Source organism: Penaeus japonicus, unplaced genomic scaffold (assembly GCF_977035675.1).
Source record: "Penaeus japonicus unplaced genomic scaffold, GWHDUDI00000001_assembly GWHDUDI00000042, whole genome shotgun sequence".
Lineage (NCBI taxonomy): Eukaryota > Metazoa > Arthropoda > Malacostraca > Decapoda > Penaeidae > Penaeus > Penaeus japonicus.
This window is the reverse complement of record NW_028234444.1, coordinates 21,289,219-21,296,148: the sequence shown is the minus strand read 5'-3', so window position 1 is coordinate 21,296,148 and position 6,930 is coordinate 21,289,219. Positions and strand designations below refer to the sequence as shown.

Sequence of the window (6,930 nt, the reverse complement as noted above, 5' to 3'; positions counted from 1 at the left end):
TCTTGCTCTCTCTCTATCACTATCGGCCAATCCTCGCTCTCTCTCCTCCAGTGTTAACCCTCTCTCGCTCTCTGATCCTCTCTACACGCTCTCTCTCTCTCTTTAAACCTATCCTGCGCTCGCACGCTTTCTCAATCGTGAGAAGTCAAGGGACAAGCTAATCTCTCCTATAGAGTAATCCCGAGCCGATATACGACAGAGTTTCCCTCCCTCTCGGCTTACAAGACCTCTCCCTGCGCTATATCTACTCTCTCTACCCTCGCTCTCCTCTCGTGTCTCTCTCTCGATATCAGCCAGTGGTCGCTCTCGCTCATATCGCTTCTACTCTCGCTTTATCCAGCTCCGTCTCTATCCCTCTGTCGCCCGATATAGCAATCCCTTTCCCGCCGCTACAGCACTCGAATCACTATCCTTAGATATCAAAGCTGTCGCAATATATCTCATGCCCTCTCCCTCTCTCGAAAGATCTCATATTCCAGCCCTTCTCATAGCCCTCTTTCTCCCGCTCTAGTCATGCCAGCGCCCGCGCGCTTAATCCCTCCCTGCCTCTCCCGGTTTCTCCACCTCCTATCAATCCCTCTCCCGCTCTAGCTCTCTACCTCGCCATCTCTGTCATCTACTATCGCCGATAGCTCAAGGTGTGATAGTAGACTATTTCCCCCTCTCTAGCTCTATCTTAATCCATCTCCTGATCTCTCCCTCTGTCTACCTCTCTCTCATTACCCGCTCATACTCTCTCTTATTACCACCTTCGCGATCCAGTTTTATCCCGCTCTCTCATCCCTCTTCCCTCGCTCTCTCGCTCTCCAGCTCTCTCTAACCTCAAATATATCTTTCAATCTCGCTCGCTCTCTAACAGTTTTGCTCTCTAATCTCGCGTCTCCTCTCTCTTTAATCCCGCTACGTGCTATATACCCTCTTTCCCTATATATAAAGCCCTCAAATCTCTCTTATCCCCCCTTCGCTCTCTCCCCTCTTCTCACACTCTCCTCAATACCTTCTCCACTCTATACCGCTCTCTTTCGTGTAGAGAAAGATATCTCTCTCCATAGGTTCGATCTCGCTCTCTCTCTCTTACTCCATCCTCTGATCTCTCCCTCTTTCTCTCCATCTAGATCATCCCTATCCCGATACTCTTAATCCCTCGCCTTCGCGCTCCATCTTTCTCCCTATATCTCAATCCATCTCCTCTCTCTCAATCGCATCTCTCTCTTTCTCGCTCGCTCTCTCTCTCGCTCGCGCTATCTCTCTGTTGTTCCTCTCGATCTCTCTCGCTTAATCCCTATCCTTCTACTCTAAATAGGTACCTAGATTATAATGAAGATCACGAGAGAGAAATCGCTCTTAATCAAGCCCTTATCGCGCAATCATGTGAGATAACTCTTTCTCCCGCGCTATCAATCCCGCTCCATCTCTCGCTAATACCTCGCTTCTCACGCGCTCTCACTCTCTCTTCTAATTCTCTCTCTCTCTCTCAAGTTTTTTTTCTTCTCTCTCGCTCTCTTATTCCATCTCCTTCTCTCTCCTACTCTCTCAAGCCAGCTCATCTCTCGTAAGCCCTCCATCCTTCTCTCTCCCTGGCTGTATCTACCGCCGCGCAATCACCCTCTCCATCTCTCTCCTCCCTATCTCTCTCTTGTCTTCTTCACGCTCGCTCTCTCTCTATCTCTGTCTCTCGATCCTCCAATTTCCTCTTCGCTCTCTCTCTCTTATTTCACTCTCCTTCGCGCTCCCTAGTTTCTCCCACTCTATATCAATCCCTCGCCCTCTCTCGAATCCCTCTCCTTCTCTCTTCCCTCTTTCTCCCTATCTCTCAATCCCCTCCCTATCTCTACTATATTCCCTCTCCTGCTCTCTCCTCTTGCTCCCTCTCTATCAATCCCTCTCCCCTCGCTCTCGCGCCCTATCTCTCGCTTTCCTCTCGCTCTCTCTCTCGCTCTCTCTCTCATCCAAGTTTATCTCTCGCAATCTCGCTCTCTCTTAATTCCCTTCCTTCTCTCTCCCTCTTTCTCGTCCCTCTTTCTCTACTCGCTCTCAATGCACCTCTCACTCTCTCTCCCGCTCGAGCAAGCCCTCTCTCCGCTCTCCCGATCACCTCCAGTCTCTCTCATATTTATCTCTCCTCTCTCTCTAGCTCGCCAGTTTTCTCTCTATCGCGTATCGCTCTCGAGTTATCCACTATACTTGCGCGCTCCGCTTGATACCTAATAGCTAAATACACTAGACCGATCGCTCACGATAGCGTAATCCATCTCAGGCGATACTTCAAGCGGTAACATAGCGCGCTGACATAGACAGCTCTATCAAGAGCTCTCTACATCGCTCGACGATAGAGCGCTACTCGCTCGCGTATATTGCACCTATGCCTGATCTCGACCGATTGCAGACTCTATATAATGCCAGAGCCCAGATCGAGCCAGTGTAGAGAGGAAAGACAGAGAAGTCGCGAGCAATAGGGGCAATAGAGATCTATCACCCTCTCTCCCTCTCTCTCTATCGCAAGATATAGATTGAGAGAGAGACTGAAAGATAGCGATACGGATAGCTATACTAGTTTTCTCCTCTATATCGTATCTATATATCTTAATCAATAGCCATTATATCCACAATCTTTCTAACTATTTCTCAATACATCGAATACGCTCTATAGAACAAAGCTCGGTTAACGGGAAATGAACTATAGACCTATGGAGAGAAAGAGTTGAGCACTCTCATAGCAATCCCTCTCCATCGCACTTAGAGCATCGCTATGCCGCTAAATGATAGAGAGATCTCTTTTACCTCTCTATCTAGCCTCTCCTCTCTAAGTTTTCTCTCCTCTCTCTCTCTTATCAATAGCCCTTAGATATCCCTATTCGCCCTATATCGCAATCCCTAGACCTCTATATCACCAATCCGACTTTATCCCCTCTACTGACTATAAATGATTGAGCATACCATCTCTATACAATCACATAGCACGCTAGAGAGAGATAAATAGAGATAGTGACACAGCTCTGCGCTCTATCTATCAAGTGTTGCTCTAGCCTAGCTATAGAATAGCGAGTAAGTCCCTCAGCCTTATTATAACGCATTTATCAAGATATCTAAATACCGCATCACTATCTATCATATACAATATAGAGGTAGAATCGAAAGTATAGATAAAGAGGAAGATAATAGTGCAAACGCTAGCGCATACAGCTCAATATATCAGAACAGAATCGACATATAGGTATATAGAGAATAGAGAGAGGGAATATATTCATATCTTCTATATCCTCGAGGTCTAAAGTGGGCTATATATCTATATATATATCTGATTCCATCTACTTATCGCTAGAATAGTGAGAAATAGTGATATTGAACATATAAATCTATATCCCGATCTCTTATGACCCGTTCCGTCTACTCTCCCTCGTGACCGCACTAGTTACTGGGTCTAAATAGAGAGATTTGAAAGCGATACTAGCGAAATAGAACGAATCGACGATACTATATCATATAGCGCTCGCTCCAGTGTACTCTCGTCTATAGAATCCAGTTGTCATCTATAAGAGATATATAGATAGATGTGAAATAGACGATAGCTCCAGATGTATAAAGAGTGATCATTTCACCCTACTCCTAGATCGACCCTATCGATTTATCACATCTCATTCTTCATATCCCGATCGCTAATAGGAGATATATATCGCGAGATATATCGATCAAGGGTTCATCGCTATCGAGACGAGTGATCAACAGAGAAGGATAGAGAAAGATTTCGCATATTCTACAATAAATGTAAATAGATAGACAGATAGAGTTTTAACTATACTTATCTATACAAGCTTGACTCCATCTCTATATTCAATCATTAAATAGCGATATATCTACCGCTCATCACTCTCCGAGATCTAGAGCGATGTCTCAGATAAGCTCCGCCATTTTCTATCTACTCTCTCTCTCTCTATCTTAATCCCTACTTCCTTCTCTATCCCTCTTGCTACTCCTCTATCGCTAGACATCTATCCCTCTCCCTCTCTCTCACTCTATCTTAATCCTCACTGATAGCTCCATCTTTCTCTCAAGAGTTACTTTGAAACGAGCAGCTTTGAAATCTCGCTAGCTCCATCTCCTATCGCTCTATCTCTCTTGATATTACGCCATATCTATCGCTCTCCATAATTACTCCCTCTCCTAGCTCTCACTCCTAGCTCTACATAGCTATCAGCGCCATCTCACTACAATCTTTATCGACCCGATCCCTCATCCAGCTATCGCTCCATCTCCCTCGAACGCACGCGATCTCATCTAAGAGCCATCTAAATAGCCATGCTAACGCGACACTATACGTAGAGAAATATCACAAGTGAAAAAAGACAGTATCAATATACAAGATAGAGATCTGTTTTAAGGGTTGGGTGGTTTGTTTTCATTTTATCTTAATGTCAAAGGAGCCTTGTTGTTGCCCTTGTATGTTTCTCGTTGACTTTTTCTCCCTTTCTACCCGCGTCTAGGGAAAGCAGAGAGAGAGAGAGAGAGAGAGAGAGAGAGAGAGAGAGAGAGAGAGAAAGAGAAAAAGAGAGAGAGATAAAAAAAATGAAGGGGATTGAAGAAACAGAGAGAGATTGTGAGACAAAAGAGAGATTATATTTGTTTTTGTTTTTCATTCGCCTTTTTTAAAGCTTTGAGCGGCTTCTTTTAATTAATGTTGATTTAACATTCCCACTTCGCTGTTTGTCGTGTGCGATATATTCCACAGCCATGTCTATTGGTCTGTTTATGTTTATGTTTATTTCACTTTCTATGACCATTTCTTAAGTAAGACCGAAACAATATTCTCTCTCTCTCTCTCTCTCTCTCTCTCTCTCTCTCTCTCTCTCTCTCTCTCTCTCTTTATCTCTCTCTCTCTCTTTATCTCTCTCTCCCTCTCTCTTTCTCTCTCTCTCTCTTTATCTATCTATCTATCTCTATCTCTTTCTTTCTCTCTCTCTCTTTCTTCCTCTATTTCTCTCTCTCTTTCTCTCTCTCTTCCTCTCTCTCTCTCTCTTTCTCTTTCTCTCTCTATCGATCTACCTATCTATCTCTATCTCTTTCTTTCTCTCTCTCTCTCTCTCTCTTTCTCTCTCTCTCTATCTATCTCTATCTCTCTCTATCTCTTTCGTTCTCTCTCTCTTTCTTTCTCTCTCTCTCTTTCTCTCTCTCTCTCTCTCTCTCTTTCTCTCTCTCTCTTTCTCTCTCCGTCTCTCTATGTCTCTTTCTCTATCTATCTAACTCTCTCTCTCTTTCTTTCTCTCTCTCTTTCTCTCTCTTTCTTTCTCTCTCTCTCTCTTTCTCTCTCTCTCTGTCTCTCTCTCCCTCTCTCTCTCTATCTATCTATATATCTATCTATCTTTGTCTCTCTCTCTCTCTCATAGCTCTCGCTATCTCGACCGAGCTATCGTTCTCTTCTCTCCTCTCTCTCTAATCTTTCCTTTTCCTCTTCTCTTCTCTCTTCTCCATATTGATCTTTCCTCTCTCTTTCTCTTCTCTCATCTATCTTCTATCTTACTCTTCTCCTCTCTTTCTTTCGCTACTTTTTTCTCTCTCTCTCTCTCTCTCTCCTCTCCTCTTCTCTCCTCTCACTCGCTCGCTCGCTCTCTCTCTTTCTCTCGTCACTCTGTCTCTCTATCTACTCGCTTTCTTTCTCCTCTCTTCGCTCTCCTCTCTCTCTCTCCTCTCGCCCCTCTCTTCTATCTATCTATCTTTTCTCTCTCTTTCTCACTCGCGCGCAAATCGACTCCCCTCTCTCTCTCTCTCTCTCTCTCTCTCTCTCTCTCTCTCTCTCTCTCTCTCTCTCTCTCTCTCTCCATCCCTATCCATCTCTATCTATCTATCTATTCATCTCTCTCTCTCTCTCCCAATCAATCTATCTGTGCATTTCCCCTTTCATGAATATAATCAAAGGAATCAAAGACACATTGTCATCCCGTTAAAAGAAAAAAAACGACACAGAAACATGACGAGACCGACATTCAAAAGGCGTCCCGGTTTCAGTTGTTACTTGACAGCCAGAAAGTGCGTACGTGTTTCCATATTTCTCTTTTCTCTTTGGTAAATCTTATTTTGTGTCGTGTTGTTTCTTATTTTGTGTCGTATTTTTTTTTTTTTTTGTGTCGTATTATTTTTTTTATTTGTGTCGTTTTTTTTTTTATTTGTGTCGTATTATTTTCTTATTTGTGTCGTATTATTTCTTATTTGTGTCGTATTATTTCTTATTTGTGTCGTATTGTTTCTTATTTGTGTCGTATTATTTCTTATTTGTGTCGTATTATTTCTTTGTTGTTGTTACTAGGGATAGTACTAGTGCAGAAGAAATTACTGTGTTTGCGTTTTTATGGTCATACATAGTGTATAGTTAAGGCCTGCTAGTCTTATTCTGTTGTTATTTTGTTGTTTGTGTTGCTACCATTGCTATTGCACTATTCCTGTTACTACCACAACAACAACAACAACTGCTACTACTACTAGTGTTATTATAGTATTATTATCTTCATATCATCTTCATAACAACGGATTCTACTAAAATGGTCAATATTACTTTTATTATTATTATTATTACTCGTACGAATAGCAATAGGATTTAATAGTGTTATATCCTTAGCATCACCTGTGGTAGTGGTAGTAATAGCAGCAGTAGTAGTAGTAGTAGTAGTACTAGTAGTGTAATAGTAGTAATAGTAGTAGCAAAAGTCGTATCAATGTTTATAAAACCCCAGAGAGGTCCTGTATCCATGGCAACGTATTCTTTGAGGGATGCCAGACCGCCAAGAGAAAGTCAGTTATGGCATCGCTAATGTTAAGCAGCTAGCTTGCGCCGCTAACATAACAGGCGCCGGACAATATATAAAGACTTGGTGGCAAAACATAGTCCTCAGTCTGTGCCTATTTAACCCGCGCAAAATCCTGCCTTCTTGCGAAACCTGC

The 6,930-nt window shown here is 42.9% G+C and overlaps 1 protein-coding gene across 3 annotated transcripts in view; it reads left to right on the top strand.

The window, feature by feature from the left end:
- The first annotated feature begins 5,951 nt into the window (after positions 1 to 5,951).
- Positions 5,952 to 6,930, top strand: part of LOC122262854 (uncharacterized) — a 15,894-nt gene continuing 14,915 nt past the window's right edge. Inside the window, exon 1 of one of the 3 annotated variants that reach the window (XM_043031046.2) lies at positions 5,952 to 6,025. The gene's annotated coding sequence lies outside the window, so the exon portion shown is untranslated. Of the gene's footprint in view, positions 6,058 to 6,930 lie in introns of all 3 variants that reach the window. The other 2 variants (XM_043031047.2, XM_043031045.2) reach the window with 2 other exon arrangements.